Consider the following 16,370-nt stretch of genomic DNA (forward strand, 5'->3'; position numbering starts at 1 on the left):
TTGGCAACATGGGTTTTTTTGAGGATTCTTGCTGTGGGAAAGCAGTGAATAGCTGGTCACATTGGGAAATAGAAAGTACTGGGTCATGAAGAGATAATGAAAACTACAGCTTTCTGCAAGATCTAGAGTTTCTGAGAATTCAAAAATATTAGATTTTTTTGTGTTACAAATGCTTTGAGTGCATATCTTCAATGGTTACTTAGACCTGAGTGGGATTTAGCCTTTTAGCATGTGTACAGTTGTTAATTAGGAGTTCTGCTCTGAGCATATCACGTAATTGTTGAAATCTTATAATTATGAATTTTCAAAATATATAAGTATCCAGAACAATCTGAGGTAAAGTTAAATCTATTTAGTAAGGTCCAATGGCATTTGCATAAGGGGTGTCCTTCTTCACAACCCCAAAATTGTAGCTGTTTACATCCTTAAAATTACAGTACTACTTAATTCTGTTCAGTGAAAGAGGTCATGGACACTGAGCTACATAGCTGCAGGAACAAATTCTTGTTTTTCAGGTTTTTGAAACTTGTACCTGCTGGTATCCAAGTCATACTGTATTTTCCTTAACATAGAGAATGTCAGGAGACCAAATTTATCATTCCATCAGGAGGGCTGATGTTCTGTTTTTAGTAACTTATTGGGGGGGTGGGAAGAAGGAGTTGTAGTTAGATACTGTGTCCTTGTCTGTTAGCAATGGTGGATTTCACTGTCATCTGCTGAATTACTTCACTGATGTGACCTGAGCTGTGTCCTGGTAGGGACTGTTTGGATGAAAGGTGCTTCCATGTGTGTATGATGAGTTCCTCTTCACAAGACACTGAGCGGGTAACTTGTTTCACACAGTCCAATAATGCTGTGATATAGAGGTGACTTCTGCTCACTCCTGGACTGCCTTCAAGATCCTGTTGTCATAGAGCAGTTATTGTGTAGAGAGTGATTCTTTTCAGAGTAATCTAATTTCTTAATTATGTTGTTTGCATACTCCTGTAGGCATGTTTGTGGAGTGTCTCTGTTGAAGGGAGTCAACACTTTGCTGTATAAGCATATCAATTAATTCCTATTATCTTTATTGTAGACATGAAACCCCAAATCACTTTGCTTATTTAGAGAAGCAGAACCTGGAGAGGGTTTGCTGTATTATTAAGGATGCTCTTTGTCATTCCAGCAGTCTACTGACAATTGAGTGCGCTGTAGACACAGTTCATTGGGCTACTTGTGGTTTCCTTTGGGACTTGAGACAAAGCATCCTGCTGGTGCTTCGAATGTCTCCATTGACAGAGCGAGGAGAACTGCTGCAAGAAGGACTTTTCAGCTGGGAGTTACTATGAAGTTGTTGAGATGACATATGTTAGAGAAATGTATCATTTTGTTCTGACTGAAATGCAGCATTGCCCTTCCCTTTGTAATTATCTTTAAGAACAGAGTTTCAGGACTTCAGCACTTACAGCAGTTCTCTTACCCCATCTCTGTGGAAGCTCTTGCTATTTGTAACTGTGGAAGTTCTTGCTATTTGTAACAGAATAGTTTCCATTTGTCATGACAGACTATTTCTAAGCTTTGCTCATTAGTTAGGACTGGAATATATCACTTTATTTGTTTCTGTAGATGCTTTCATCAGAAACCAAGTCCAGATGTAGAGGGTTGGCAGTAGATCAGGCTGAACTACCAGAGGTTTTGCTGAGACTAAATAAGGCTTAAATATTTTCATTCTGTTTCCTCTGCACCTTACTTATCATGCCGGCATTGACAGAAGCAAGGCTGCTTTCCCGAGTGCTGAGCACCCTTCTGCATTGTCAGTAAGTGCTGTTAGCAGTGTTTAAAATACAAGAGACTTGTTGGTGCAAGAGAGAAACAGGGGTTTGAATAGCTAATGCTTCTTGTTTTGGCAAGCCTATTAAGATGTCAAGTGGCTCCTACAGTGGACAGGATTCTGAGACCTGCAGTAGCACAGTCCTGACATTTGGAACTGGCAGCCAGCCCTGGAGGTGACAGTGCACTCGGTCTGTTTTCACAGTGCTTCTCCTCACAGGTCTATATCTGGTAATAGGCTGCCTGCCGCTGGCAATTTGCATGGCAATCCCCACTAATTGCCAGCACTGTTTTCACCTGTCAGGAGCAATTCCTAATCAAGCACTGCCTCTCTGCTACTCTGGGCAATTACCATGTGTGTTACAAGATGTAATAATGCATGGTCATTGGTAAACCACAGCACTGTACTGACTTTTGCCTTCTGCAGGCCAGTGAATGCTAGTGGAAGGCAACTTGCTGCAAGATGCTGCAACATGGCTATTTTCTCTGTGCAGGAGCCAAGAGTGAGCAATGGTTTACACTTGGACTGGAGCGTGTGACAAAATACTGCTTCGAGGCTGCTGATGCCACCAAAAGGGCCACACGGTGAGGCAATTAACTTTAAGTCACCCTCTCAGAATAAAAGAGACAATGTCCAACCCCTCAAACTAAGGCCTTGGAGCAGTGTGGGCTTTATGGAAAGTGCTGTTCTAATTTTCAGCAGCTGAGTTAGTAAAACAGCATGACTTGGCATCTAGCTATAGAAAACATTAGGGAAGGCTATTGCTTGCCAAATATGCAAAGCATTTGTGTGATTTACTTCAGCAAAGATGTGAAATACATCCTACTGAGTCTGAGCTAAGGAGGAACCCTGGGGCTAGGAAAGCACAGAGTTCTGAATGGCAAATGGAGAGTGGAAAAGCTGTGAACTCCCAAGGAGGTGCCTATTGCCAGCCTGTGGCGGCGACAGACCTACCTCTGGATCGAGCCTGTAGGACAGTTCTCTGTGTGACACAGTGGGATGATAAGATTTGGTAGAAGATGAAAGTGAGCTTGGGCTTCTGTTTCAGTAGAGCTCCTGCAGTGTTTTGTAGAGCACAGGGTGCTGTTGGAACTGCTAATTAACTGCAGATACTATTTTAGTTACCAGTATCAAATCTGTTGAATCATCTGTGTATGGACTTTTGACTTCTGAAAGCTCTAAGTTAGAATTTGTCCTTTGCTTGTCTAGGGTTAGGCTCCCTGAATGCTTTCCTGTGATTTATGTCGATGATGAGGAGAATAAAACAGGCCAGAATACATCCAAATTTGGTTACTAGAAGAAGAAATTGTTTGCATTGTAGAATATTTTCTCCTTCCAGGAAATGCATGTACCAGAGACCTCAGTGAATCAGTCAGTCTTTTATGGAAGATCTCCTTCTGTACAACTGAGATAACTCACCCTGAGATATGTAATCTAAACTGCATTAAAATCTGTTAAGTCATTCTCCTTTTCACAAAGTACGTGCAACATTCCTCTTTCCTTCTTGCTACGTGATGGTTTCCTGATAGTAAAGCAAGAGAGGATTAACTAGTACAATGTCATGTCCATGAGAAGAGCATTTAATTGGTACCCTGTGACAGAAATGTGTGCATGCTGTGAATGTAAGTTATGGAAAAACTGCAGCTTCTGGACACAGATCACTCCACCTTCCGCAATCTCTAAAAAGAAACAGCAGGATCCCAGAGCATGGCTATAACTGCACTGACACAACCTTGGTAAAGTTAGTAATGGATCATATTTCATACCAGTTCCTCAGCAGATCAACTTTCATTTCATCAGCTCCTTCCTTTTTCAAGGACCTTGATCTTATCCCTGTTAAACAAAGAGATGCTCCTTTACTGCTTTTGAAATGGGGCTCAAGAATTTGCTTACGTAAAAATGCCTTGAAATCAATGGATGCTTTGCCATAGAGCATGGCCACGTTCATCTCCTGCACACAAAAGGTTTATTGTCACTACATCATCAACAAGACAAAGAAGCATGGTAATTGCTGGCTCATGGGGCTATGGAAATCTGTGGGCCTGGTTAAGAAATCCCTCCAGTGTGGAGGTGACTTTGGGATAAAGCTAAGGCTCAACAGAGACTGTTCATGCAGTTGCCTCCATGGCATGCATGTACGTGGATGGTCTAAGCATCTTCTAAATGTTAGAGAGACTCCTAAGACTATTCTGTTTGACCTTCACTTCAAAATACACAAGAAGTATCTGGTTCAATAAAAGGTGGGAAATTAAGATAAAGTTTTGAATTATTATGAAAATTTATTCAGCTTCTTTTGGCATGTAATACAGCTGGAATTCTATAACATATGTGAGCTATGAGAAATTTAGAATTAAATAGTTCTTGTAAAGTTTGAACTTGTTTCAATAGTATCTTGCCGTGAGCACACATTACAAATGACAGCATAACAGTTCATCACAGTCACCTTCACTGTGCACAGGCCTCACAGATCTTAGCTGTCAAGAAACAAACAGCTGAGCTGGTAATACTTTGTGCCTCTTGATACTGATCTTTGGAATTAGGATATCTTCCTGATTTATTCCACTCCTGTCATGATGGGAGCAGTTCTGTTTACTCCAGTTACAGGGAAATGTGGTGAAAGTGCTGGCTTGCTGAGAACAGCAGTACAGTGCAATGGAAGTTCCCAAGATCTGGCTTAGGAATTGGATGCTGCATGTCTTTCTTAGTGTTTGAACATCTGTTCAGTGTATAACTCCCAAGACAAGTGAGTACCTTGCTCCTTTCAGGACAAAACTAATAATGTTTGAACAACTTGTTGAAAATGTTTTGGCCCAGCATCACAATACTAGCTGAGCTGTGCTGTAATCAAGTCAAGCCCTGTCTTATCTGAATGGGTAGATAGAAAGAAATATTTCATATATTATAGCCAAATACAAAGCAGATGAGTTACTGGTCTTCTGAAACATGGGTCACTTTTACTATGAAGTCAGGTTCCAAAGGTCTTTTCAGCCCTTACCATCCAGAGGAAATTGTCTGCTTGAGCCAAAGCATTCTCTGCTTTGGAATGCAGGGCCAAGCTCTGCTAAGCAGCCCTTCACTAGGGCAGGTGAGCTGCTTATATGGGCAGGGTCTGCTAAATTCTCAGCCAGTGTTAAAAAAGAGCAGGTGTGATAGATGGCAGAAGGGTGAAAGGACACTTGATTCTCCACAGCACTGATTTGGTCTATCCAGTGAAGTTCCATGACGTCCAGGTTAAATTTCAGTTCCTGGGTCTGAAGAAGAAGAGGCTCTGTGTAAAATCCATCAGAGTTAACAGAAAATTCATCTAATCAAGATGTGATCTTATAAATGGCAACACTATCTGAGGCTGAAGTTTTTACTTGTATTAAATGTATAAATATTTGCAGAGACATCGGTATGAATAGCTAGAATCTTATACAGCACTAAATAAGAAAGAAGTTGAGTTTGATCTGGATGGCTAATGCCAAAAGAGTTACTGATGTATTTCTCTCAGGTTTTAATACTTTTCTGATTTTTACATGTGGAAAAAATGGAGTAATGTCACCTCAGGACCATTTTAAAAAGCACCAGGGTATTCGATAATCTTATCTTAGTCTTCCAAATAGTATCCCTTTTTCATTTCAAAATTTTGCAACCATATTTGACAGCTCTGTCTGTGCTATCCTGGACATCTTTGCTGCTCTCATCAGGCATGTGCCTTAGTTGTGTCTTGGTGCCAGTTTCTAATCTGCCATATCTTTTGTCTCTAACTTTTTTTTTCCATGAGAAGTCTAAAGAATTTATAGTTCATTTGGGGTTTTGTGAGGTGTCCTCATCTCTTAGATATTTAATGACCATATTAGGGAACCTCTGAAAGCCCAGAGAATCTAGTTTATAGAATTAACTCTGAAACTTTAGTATGATTACAGAATTTGAAAAACAACTTGACTTGATGACCTTGCATTTTATCCAAAGCTGTACACAAGAGGAGAGTAATCAAAGCTTGGCTTGTTCACAGATATGAACTTTAATATTATCTCACGGGAAAGACAAGAAAAGGCCACTTATTCAAATTCAAGGATAGCATCTATTTTGGCAAGTAACTCTTGGAGTAGGTACAAAGATACCTAAAAAGTAGGTCATGCTGTTGTTGTACCCTTTGACCATCTAAAATGTGAATGGGCTAACATGCCAGTGCAGGACAAGGAGGCACTGATGTTCATGTGGACAGAGAAATTTTAAGGGATGTTCTGTACAACTTGAGCAGATGTGCTCCATTCTTAACTGTGCTACCATTATATCTCACATTTTGTGAGATGTTTAGCTATGAAGTGTATGTTTCTCTGCATTTTGATAGAATCCAAATAAATAGAAGGACTTTCAATGCGATAGCAAGGTTGTAATCTGTTACTAGGTATGTGAATATTTAAATAGTACTGGGATCTATCTGTGTAATTTTGGTTTTTTGTTTCTTCTGAGTTTTTTGATGATGTTTTTCAGACTTATTTTCTGTAGTCACAAAGAAGCCTGAGGTCCTTAAACATTTATATGGTCCACTAATTAAAAAGAAAAATAAATTATTAGCCCTTTATGGAAGATGGCTATACCTACTCTACAAGAGGACGGAGCCATTGTGGCTCTTCTGCAGTGGAAGCACAGTGCTCACTTTTGCAGAAAATGAAGGTAGTTATTGGCTCTGAAGGATGATGCCCAGCCTGGGCCTTCAGAGGCAATAAAAAGTATCTTTTAGGGGAAGTCAGCCTGTATGAATGTAAGAGGTGAAAAATGCCTAGGCCAGGTGTAGATTTGCACTGGAAATACCCACATGAAACACTTAGCTGATCTCAACTGGCAGCAGCCTTCCTTGTGCCCAGGAGCATGATGCTGCCATAGCCAGTTAACAGTTAGCACAGAGCTTGCTCACAAGTCTTTGTGTAACCCCACATTGTGCAGAGTAGGCATTCCCAGAACCTTGGTTTTTTGTTTAGTTGAAACCTAAGATTCCTGGTTACTGCATGAGATGCAGATTTTGCAGAAAAACCCAGCTATTGTGGGAATCACAGTCAAGGCACAAGAGTTGGCACGGCTGCAGCTTGTGCATTCAGTCCACATTTGACCAGCTATGGGTTAGTATCCCCTGACTTCCCAGGGAAGGAAACCCTCCTGCGAGGCAGGATCGAATTCTGTTTCATGCCTGCTGCAAAATAAACTGTGAAAGGAGCTGGACCAAGGAGAACTACTGCTTTGACACTTATGCCTCTTTTTGCTGAGCTCAACATCCCATTCTCATGTTTCTCTGGCTAACCAAGGCATATCCTCCTGCATCAGAGGAGGACAGAATTTCTGATCAAGTATGTTCATGAAAGACAGATGGAAAAGCAAGTTTCCCTGTAAGGATTCAGCTCTTCCTCCTTTTGAGCTGTTGAAATTACACTGGACAGCAGAGGCTGAGGGCTACGAATATTCAAGAATATATATTAGAATTACTTTTCTTTGCCTTCTTGTTCTGATCTTTCCTGGTTCTCCAAGTTTTTTTCCTCCACCATGAGTTTTTTATTTGGGCGGTTGTTTTTTTATTTATCTTGCAGGGAAGCTGAGAGTCTCGTGCAATCTCTCCTTTCCATCAGGTGTGGCTGTGTGAAAACACGACACATTGTAGGAGCTGACGACACCACACTAAATGTGCCGTGCCCAACAGTGCTATCAGACCAGGAGGTGACACTTTGTGCTGTGTCCATCCTTAACTAACTGGGGGATTGTATATGGTATAGAGCAACTCTGTTGAGGGCAATTCTGAGTAGATTCAAGCTTCAAGAATTCCCCAGGAGATTTTGGGTTAAAGACTGAATGTTGTTACTCAACTAGAGCTATGTGTGAAGAATTCAGTATTTTTGCAGTGACATTTTGGAATTATTTAAGTTTTTGGAAGAGTGGATTTTAAAAATCTGGGCTGTTCTTTTAGCATGGGGGCTTTGTTGAAGACAGGGTGGCTTTTAAGGCCGTTATATGAGAAATGAATCTGTCAAATCTCCTGGACTTCAGGGAGGTCTGAGTATGAAGACCAAAGATGGTTTTTTTTGGTGCTCATCTTCATTCACAAGAGCAGATTGAGTCACAGCTAGGGCAGACTTTAGTGGGATGATGCTTGAGATAAAGTAAGCAACTTGCTGCTGTGCTCATTATCTTTCCAGCTCACTAAAGGAGCAGAATTACCAGTCCTACCAGACAAAGCTTCAGCCTTGCTCACTGGCATGGGCGCATCCCAAAGCCACTGAGAATCCAAACCCATGGCTGGAGCATCCATCACACACTTAACCATGTAAGGGCCAAATAGGAATTTTACAGCCTGTTTAATTCCAGCAGTGACTCAGAAATAGCAGACCTTGCCTGGAGGCACAAGTATAGGGCTGCAAATGGAGGAGGGAGGTGCCTTTGGGCTGATTATTCTTGTAACTCTTCATGTAGCTCTGCCAGCTGTAGCTATTATTTATGTTAATATAATTGTCTAATAATTTTTGAAAGCCGGTAAAGATATTTCCCTACAGTGTTCCCTTCTTGCCCTGTGGTAATAAATTCTTCAGGCTGATTTTCATGCCAACTTTGAAAATTTATTTTTATAAAATAATACCTATTACACCTAGTGCCTTCTTCTAGCGTAGAGCAGGATAAATCAGTGCTTCCCGGTTTTGCTTCACAATTATTCATTAATTATTTGACTTCCAGCCTGAAATTAATCAGCTTTTCTTCTATGCTTCCATCTTTTTCAGCTAAATATTCCTTTAATGCTTCTTTGTAACCTCAATGTTCATTTGTCACCTTTTCTCTTAAGCATTGATTTAATTCAGTTGTCTAATCTTACAAGGCTCCTTGGTATTATTTAATTATACATTGGTTAACAAGTCAGGTTTTCTGGGCTGCTGCTTCAAGAGTCTGCCTGATTCTTTCTGTGGCTTTTGCCTGGTTCATTATGAATCCCAGCCCAGGTAATGGTGTGGTCCCTGGACTTCCACAGCTTCCACATACCTGGTTCAGGCTGTTCCTTCCATTATTCCTTTCCTGTGCTTAAGACAAGGAGGAATTGTCTTAAATCATGTTTGTAAGATCCTGCCACCCTAGGCAGGGTGGTGGATTATCCAGCAGGAACAGCAACCTCGAGATTGTCTCCTGTGTTCTCCCTTCAGCATCCTGTAGCAGTGCCCTGCAGTGTGAAGGAGCTGTGACTTGCCGTGCCCTGGGCCAAACCCTGACCCTCTGAGAGCTGATGACTGGTTGAGGGTTAGACTTTCAGAAAGGCTGTCTGAGCAGAAGATGTTTCTCTGTTAGTTGTTTTCACCCATTTTAAGGATGCCTGACTGTTAGCATTGCCACAATTATACCTCATGTAACTTTGCCAACTACTTGGCCACTTGTACTGTTCAGGTACAAAATACAGAATTGGAAGGGAATCTGATGAGAATTTGTCTCATAGCGGTTACAATCAATTTTCATTTCTTCTGTTATTTATAAAGACATCAAAACAATATGAGGCTAAAAGAAATATGAAACATTAATTTGTTCTTTAGAACAGGAAATATTCTTCTTTTCCTGTAGACCTGATCAAGTGTCTTTTACCCTTTGTTTTGCCAAGAATAGACCATGTTTTCAGGGTCCAATTTCTGAATTACAAGAGCAACAAAAAGAACTCCATTTTTAAATTCTCAGCAGAAAAATAGAATAAGCATGTGTGCAAACACAGGGGATGGTGGTGTGTAAGCACATTGGCAGACAGGGATAGAAGCAAGAACTGTGACTTGCTTCCATGAGAACTGCTTGCAGTTTTATTGCAACATGGAGCCAATGTACAGAGAGAGCAGAGAGGCCTTTCACATCTATTACACAGCTCATGGACTGTGTGTCTTTTCTGTGAACTGATAGTGACCCCATGCAGTGCATTGTTCTTTTTCTCCTTTCCATCTGTTCAATGTTTCAGCTTCTCAGCTCACTGGAAGCCTGCTATTGATTTTTAGATGTGTCCGAAGTTTGCGATAAATTTTATATAGTGACCTCATACTGCCAGAAAACAAAACTAACGCACATTCACTCCAAAGTACATTCTTAAATAAATGGAAAATCATGACAATTGATATATTCCTCTGGGAATGCCTGAGCTGAAAGAGAATCACCACCACCTTGGTAGTTTTTGATCCCTTCAAGGTAGATATTTCTTTTCATGGGAGGTTTCAGCCACTTTACTCTTTGTTCTCTATATTTTGGTATATGTTCGTCTCTCTTTTGGTATATGTATAGCAGCACCAAATATTAGCAGTTGTGTCTGTCTTTGCACAGCATGTTTTGATTTCATTCACAGGCAATACATTCCCTGTGTTGGATCAGACAGATTCTGCTCTGGCAATGGTACATCTGCCTGCCATGCCCCATTGCTCCTGCAATCTATGGCTGAATCCTCTTTGTCATTCTGTTTCTTTTCTCATTTCCATCTGTTTGTCGTTTCAGAGTTTCTTGAATAATGGAGATGCAGTGATTGCTTTTGAGATGTGTTATAAGCTTGTCATAAGCATTTTCTGTCCTTTTTTTCTTTTTTAGTAGCCCCCTTTGCCAGGCAGTGCAGTTGGAGGATACAGTAAGGGGAATTGACAACTTATTCCAGCTGTTCAGCTGAAGCAAATGCCAGTAGCTCTTCTGCATGTTTCCCTGCTTGCTGTCCACAATGATTTTCTATTATTCTTGGCAAAAATGGTGAGGCCTCTTTTTTTAGCCACTAGAATTTAAGGAGAACCTCATTGCTTGAAGTGTTAGACCAAGAGAGATTAGGGAGATGAGGAAAACAAGTGCTTTTACTTAAAATGATTACTGATAAAAAATCTAAGGCAATAAACTTACTCCTGTTCTCAATTTTGCATGCTTCACCCTTTATGTGTTCATTGAGGTAAAATACATTACCATAGTTGCTAGCTGTGAAAAATTATATTCCCTGTGGTGTTAAATCATGTGACTGGATTTAAAGTCCCTGCTTTATTTACAACTTCCTAATGTTTGCTTCAAGCTGTGATAAAGATCTTATAAAGCAGGTTTCCAAGTGATTTCCAGAGAGGTCAGGTAGAAATAAAATGCTGTCTTCTGGTGTAGTGACTTGAGATGCAGAGGGAGGGTACAAATGCAAAAGGCACCTGCTTTCCATGGGAGTGTCAGGTGCTGGCTGTGGCCCTCAAGGGTGAGAGCACAGCAGCGCTGTGAGCAGACAAGGGTGGGATCCCTGCAGCCCTGGGGCTGTGGCTGATGCCCCCCTCACAGTGTAGAGCACATCTCTCCTTCCTGGGAGTCTGCCTCACAATGGGTGGAGAGCTACAGTCTGAGGGAAGCATTTTCATCCTTGTATAAAGCCCTTCACGAGTGGCATTGTGGGCTGAGAAGTCTTTCAGTGCTTTCTATGTCTCTCTCTCTTCCCTGCTGGTGTTTCATTTTTTCTAGTCAGTTTTGTAGTTTTCAGCGTCTTTGAAGCAAACCTAGTGAGGATGAGATCTCGGTGAGATTTTGTTGCATTATTTTCCCCTCCTTCTGGAATGAGAGGCTATTGTTTCCTCCTTGAGAAGTGTAGTCAATGCAGTGCCTGAAGGCCAGGTCACCGTGTTTGACCCTTTGCTTTGGTCACTGACCCGCATTTCATTCAAACACATTGGTAAATAGTGGCACTTTTTATGTTGCTGAGATTTATGTAACAGACAGGGAAAGATTAGAATTGGAGATATCTCTTACTATTCTGGGCACCTGGGCTGCCAGCCAATTTTACTTCTTGAGAAGCAAGTGTGTGGTTTTGGGAGTACGAAGGTGTGACTCATTCTCCTCCTTGACATACTTTAAAACATGCACTGAGTGGTGATTTGCATGAGGATGCATTGAGGCTCTGCTTGAGCTGACAGCACTTGGTGCACTTTAATCTTACATGTGGATAGGGGAAATGAGTTAATCTGCAGTTAAATATAGAGGTGGTGAAAGAGGTGGGAGGGGGAGGGTTGACTCTAATCTCCCTTAGGTTGGGGTCAGTTGAGAGTAACCTCTGTATGTGGATGGTGTTACCCTGGGCAGAGTCACATCTCACCTCTCTGGGGCTGACAGTATTAGCTAATGGAAAATGGCGACAAAGTGAGAATGTGCCCTCAGCTCTGGCATCACTGCTGTGCTGTTCTTTCTGATCACCATCTACATGTTGGTGACACCTTTTTTTTCCCCCTTTCAAGAGGTATCAAGTGAATTGTAGGGGTAATTAAATGTGTGTTGCTGAAATTGCATCTTAAGGATCTGAGAGCGGATCAGCATTGATCTACAAGCTTGGTTCTCTGTGATTGTTGAGATGTACCATGGCCTTGTTCCTTTGAATGTTTGTTTTCTGTTTATTCCTGACCTCAGTTTTGAGATGCAGATGTAGAAGAAACAGGGATGCCTGCTCTGCCAATATCCACTTTTCTTCCTTTGTTTGCAGATGTGCTTTTAAATTCTGTTATACTGAGAGCTGCCACTTTACCATTCTCTCCAGCCTCTTGCATGTCTTCATGGGTATTTTTTGGGAAAAGCCTGTATTAATGGTTTGTATGTATTAGCTGCTTCTGGGCAGTTTTTTTTTCTACAAAGTACTGCTGGAATGCTGCCTGCTGGTATGCCTAAGCAGAAAGAGCCACACCTGAGCAAACAGGGGTGCTTTGCACCAGGCTGGCCCTGCTGCCTATGCCATGGAGGTGTATGCTGCCTGCACTGTGGTGGAGACAAGGTGAAATGGATTTTACTGACTCATTTGGACAGGTAAAAGCAGTCTTTTGGGCATGGACTGAACAAAGCTGAAAGAGGAATTTTGTTAGCAGCCTCTTCTGAGGAAGCAGCTCGAGCTAATCAGTTATGTGCTGGCAGTTTTTCTCAAAAGAGTTGAACCCCAGTAGTCCATGTAAGGAATTTGCATTTGGAGGTCACATAGTATATAGGTCGTGTTTGTTGAGCAGTGGGTGAAGAAAGCCACTGGTTTACATAAGCTCACTAAAATGAAAGGTCTGCCAGGCAGAAGAGTTCATTTGTTTATTAGAGAAAATCTAAGCCAATCTTGAGAAATCAGGATCTACCCTGAAATGCACTTGTGCCTCTTTTGTTGGCTTCACTGAAAATGACATGCTTTAGCAGGATTTGGCCTTGCATGTAGATTTGTAACAGCATCACTGTTGTCTTTAGTATTTCTGTTAGCCCAAAGCATTGAGTATGCTTTGAATCATTCTAGTCCATAGGGACAGGCTGAACTCTGCCCTTCTGTCCCTAAGCTGTCTATATTCATGGCATATAGGCAGTTTGTTTTGTAAAATCTAATAAACTATCACAAACCCAAGGATATTAGAGATGACTTATCAGTAAGTTTGATGATGATGATGATTATTATTATTACTACTACGACTATCATTATTATTAATAGTTTTAGTTAGCAAAAAATTTATCAGAATTTGATTTTTGCTGCACTAGCTGAGGATGGCATTTTTGCTGTATTTGATACTTAAGCTAGAACTCTTGTCATGGAGCGGCTCAGGTAAGAAATTTTCAAAAGATCTTCAAATCTCTCCTGAGCTGAATGACAAGTCTTAGGACTTCTGGAGTGGAAGGGCATAACTATATCTGAGACCAAGGACAACCATCGACGTAGCTAACAGTTGCTCAGGTTAAAGACAGGGATCTTTGTCTTTCCTTCCTCACTGCTTCTTGTTGCTTTACCAATACTGATGGTTGGCCTCACTTGTAGCTTTGCCAGCTGAAGGGTCCATGTGAGCATTGTGTGATCAGCATTGAGAACAGCTTGATTTATTGTCACTGGTTGTTCAGTTTAGCTTGGTGGATTCAGCCTTCTGTGGATTATGAAGTGCTCACTTGGACACCTCTGCTATGAGCTCTGCAGGGAGTTGTAAGCTCCAGCAGGTGGGATGGTGACAAGCAGTTTTCTGTGAAAATGCTTTCAAAAGGTGGGTGTCAGTTTTCAGCCTTGGAGGCAGTAGAGACCATGGGAAGAGCATTGTGCTAGGAAAGCTGGAGTCACAGTTTGTTCCTGGCACTGATTCTGGTGTGATCAGGTCAAATCACTCCTCATCTGTGCATCTTTTTCCCCTTCGTGTTTCTTGCCCATTTACATTCCTTGAAAAGGGACTGCCTGTTCTTATGTGGACAATGGGAAATATAATGTTTTTATCCTACTAGTCTTACAGAGCTGCTTAAATTTGTTGTTTTCCAAATGGCCTTTAGATCTCAGGATTGTTTGTTGATCTTAGTTTCCAGCTCCTTACTTTTCCATTGCAAAGCTGGTCCCACACTGATGTGTTTGATTATATTTTCATTGCCATTGTACTTGCTTTGATTTTGCAGCTCAGTGCCCAAAGCACAGGGTGCTGTACAAACAACATGATGAAGTCAAGCAGGGTCAGGCCTTTTTTCTTTTTACCTTGAAAACAATGTGAGACTCCTATGTTTCTTTTGCTTGGCACCTGCAGTTCTTGAACTGGAGGCTGTGTGTGTGTGTGTGCTGCCCTCCTGTTGTGTTCAGGTGTGAGATCACTTGGAGAGTGTTTTCCATTGCTGCCTAAGGGGTGCTGGAAGCTGTGCTGTCTGCTTGGTTGTGTGTGAGCTCAGGCTGTGAAGTGTGGAAAATAACTGCAAGAATAGCAGCATGCTGAGCTGATGTTTGTGTCTATAGTGGGTTTGTTGGGACTTGGTGTCCTTATCAGGGCTCATAAGTGTATTCTTAGATTTGTCCTTCTGGATCATGCCTGGCCACTGTCTGCAACAAGAAATTTTCTCCTGTTTCTCACCTCTCCTGTTTGCTTTTGGCAGCATCCCTTCCTCCATAGGGATGTGGTTTGAGTGTGACCTGTGTCCAACTCCTTTAAGATGTGCCTGGCTGTTGATCTGAAAAAGGGAGAAGAAGCAAGAGAGCTTAATTCTGCACTACCAGTATTGTCAGCTAGTGTATCAGTCCTTAGCATGGAATAAAACAGCCTCCAGAAACATCTGTAAAATTGTAGACCTTACTACTTTAGTCTCATCCCCATGGTGTTCCTGCTATTCCCTTCCCACGTCATTCTGAAAAGCCTCTTATACCAGGTTTGGGTACCAGGACAGACTGAGGCTGTTGCTGAATGCATCAGAACTACACAATCTGCAGTTTGCACTAAGCCACAGTGATTTATTTGTCTTTAAACTCAAAACGTGTCTAGAGTTAGGGAAACCCTTAGTTATAAAAATTAAAGGGGAAAAAAAAAGAAGGAAGAAAACTTTGCACTCTGCAGGGAAACCTCTTTATTAGCACTGTGGTGAGATTTTGGTTTGGTTTTGTGGGGTTTTTTTGGGTTTTTTTTCCTCTCCATTTGCTTGATTTTCTCACCTGCTGCATTCATTCAGAGTTTCTGTGTGGAACTTGCTTTTTGTAGCTCACTGAGCAGCTCAGTTATCATTGGTGCTGGTTGCTGGCTCCTTATGCAGGCAGTATCCAAGTGCCTTTTGTATTATTAGAAACTATTTCATCACACTTTGCTTCTATGGTGGAAATCAACCTCTTAGAAATACATAAAGCCAGCACACAGCTGACTACTAACAGAAGTAAAATTAAAACATGTTGAAAACTTCTTGGTAGGGTGTCCTTTCTCTCTGACACTCTCAGCTCCCTGATTTTGCTGCCATTGACAGAAAGTGAAGTACTCCCACAGCAGTAGGTATAAAGTTTGTCTAAACTGAATCTTTCTGGGAGTCCTGCATAGATTTTTCAGCAAAAATAGCTTCTTGTGGTCCTCCAGGAGCTAAAGTGGGACGTATTTCCAGGGGGAAAGTTTGAATGTTTTGTTATTACTTCTAGACTGGGGCACAGACCAGTCATAACCTTCCTCTGTATTCTCTTGTCTTGCTGAGCTCCCTGGCTATGTGCCAGGTTACAGCCTTGTAACAATTCTCAGCACCAGAGAAGTTTCTGTCCTTTGGCTTTTGTGCCATTTGCTCTCTCCTCCCCCTTTCAATCTTGCTCTTAGTCCTTGTGATAGCAGTTCTCTGCTTTGGGCAGCTTTTGGTAGTTGGGACTCTGGCCAGCTTCAGCCTTTTGCCGACTCACAAGGACAAGGCAGGTTGGGAAAGCAAACAAACTGCGGTTAATGCCAGCAGGGCAGCTTCTTGTGTTGCAGGAAAACCAGGCTTGACCTTGCCACTGGAATATTAACTCTCTCTTGGTGCATACTCTGGACATCTTTATAGGAAATTTTCTTTCCAGTACTGGCAATAAGCCTTTCAAATGTGCGTCCTTTTGCTGATCCCTTTTGACTCGTTGGAGATGGAGAAGCTATTAGACCATCCTCAACAGAAAACTCTAATTTTTTTCAGCTTGCGTTTTCCTAGGACTGTTCTAGTTTTGTTGCAAAACTATCCTGGTTCATCTAGGCTCATTGCTTGGGATCTTCATGGGTTTTGAAAGAAGTCTTGGGGCTTGTAAAAAAATCATATTGTTGGAGCTCTGTAAGCATGGTCTGAGATGGCTCCTGTGCAAGGTCATTGATACTCCTTATGTGCGCTTTTCTCTCTGAGC

The 16,370-nt window shown here is 41.6% G+C and overlaps 1 protein-coding gene across 3 annotated transcripts in view; it reads left to right on the top strand.

Annotated features, from left to right (window-relative positions):
• Positions 1–16,370, top strand: part of LOC115905384 (sorbin and SH3 domain-containing protein 1-like) — a 158,587-nt gene that overhangs the window by 60,801 nt on the left and 81,416 nt on the right. The window contains exon 5 of one of the 3 annotated variants that reach the window (XM_030951624.1): positions 2,304–2,394. The exons of the other annotated variants lie outside the window; for them this stretch is intronic. The gene's annotated coding sequence lies outside the window, so the exon portion shown is untranslated. The remainder of the gene's footprint in view (positions 1–2,303; positions 2,395–16,370) is intronic. 3 annotated transcript variants of the gene reach the window in all.

The sequence above is a fragment of the Camarhynchus parvulus genome, chromosome 6 (assembly GCF_901933205.1).
Source record: "Camarhynchus parvulus chromosome 6, STF_HiC, whole genome shotgun sequence".
Taxonomy (NCBI): Eukaryota; Metazoa; Chordata; class Aves; order Passeriformes; family Thraupidae; genus Camarhynchus; species Camarhynchus parvulus.